Source organism: Mauremys mutica, chromosome 4, assembly GCF_020497125.1.
Source record: "Mauremys mutica isolate MM-2020 ecotype Southern chromosome 4, ASM2049712v1, whole genome shotgun sequence".
NCBI classification, from domain to species: domain Eukaryota; kingdom Metazoa; phylum Chordata; order Testudines; family Geoemydidae; genus Mauremys; species Mauremys mutica.
Window position 1 is genome coordinate 142,700,318 of NC_059075.1, and position 1,147 is coordinate 142,701,464.

General features: G+C 41.8%; 1 non-coding gene across 1 annotated transcript; it reads right to left on the minus strand.

The window, feature by feature from the left end:
- Nucleotides 1-537: 537 nt before the first annotated feature.
- Nucleotides 538-610, minus strand: TRNAV-AAC. Its single transcript has one exon. It is a non-coding gene; the product is annotated as a tRNA-Val (tRNA).
- Between the last annotated feature and the right edge of the window lie 537 nt (nt 611-1,147).

Sequence of the window (1,147 nt, forward strand, 5' to 3'; positions counted from 1 at the left end):
AATTTTTTTTTCAAAGAATTGTTTCCTTTGACCTTTGTTGACACTCCCCCCCCCAAAAAAAGGAAACATGATTTTTTTTTCTTATATAAATGATCAAATTATTTTGGTTTTTCATGGAGAAAAAAAATTCACAAGAAATTCTGGAAAAAAGTAGGAAAAAAATTATGGAAAAACAGTTTGGTATTTTTTTGATTGGATTTACTTGTCAGGTGTCCTTTAGGAACATAAAGGTAATAAAAAGTAATAACTGGAGATTGGTATATCTCCTAGAACTGGAAGGGACCTTGAAAGGTCATTGAGTCCAGCCCCCTGCCTTCACTAGGCAGGACCAATTTTTTCCCCAGATCCCTAAGTGGCCTTCTCAAGGATTGAACTCACAACCCTGGGTTGAGGAGGCCAATGCTCAAACCACTGAGCCATTCCCTCCTCCAAAAGTAGGCCTGGGGGAAGTATAACAGACCTTCTGAGCATAGAAATCACTGCTGCTCCTACAACAGCAGGGACAGGCCAGTAGAAGCTGGGAAAATTAAACTATCATGTTTCTGCCTGGTTTCGAACCAGGGACCTTTTGCGTGTTAGGCAAACGTGATAACCACTACACTACAGAAACTCTGTTGTAGTCAGTACAGTTCTACATTCCTTCTCCTACTGTATGTATTGTCATGCAGAATCACTCCTGAAGAAACCACATTCCATGTGCCTCAGGTAAATGGGATGTTGGTGCAGGTAATTGACGGCTACTTAGCTATAACTTCTCTATGCATGGAGGTGGGGATGGAAAAAGAAATGGTTAGAGAACAGAACAACTTGAGTAAGGGCGACAGGGGCCCAAGCCATAGAGCCTGGATCCCAGGCCTGATCTAAACTAACCCAGAGTGCGATGTGGAGCGTGGTTTGGCCTTATCTCCAGTAATGTTTTGTACATTCACATAAGCTAATCAAGTCAGTTCCCTCTCATTACCCTGGAAGTGCATTGACTGCCAAGCAATTCCTGTGCTTATCAAAACAAATGCAGAGAGACAGAGCCATTTCTGCAGCTCTGTGTTTATCAGTACAGCATTTGAAGGATGCTATATGTACAGTAGGATATAACATATCATGGGGATTCATTCCGATCCGTGCTATTTCAGTGACTGCAAAGTGCATT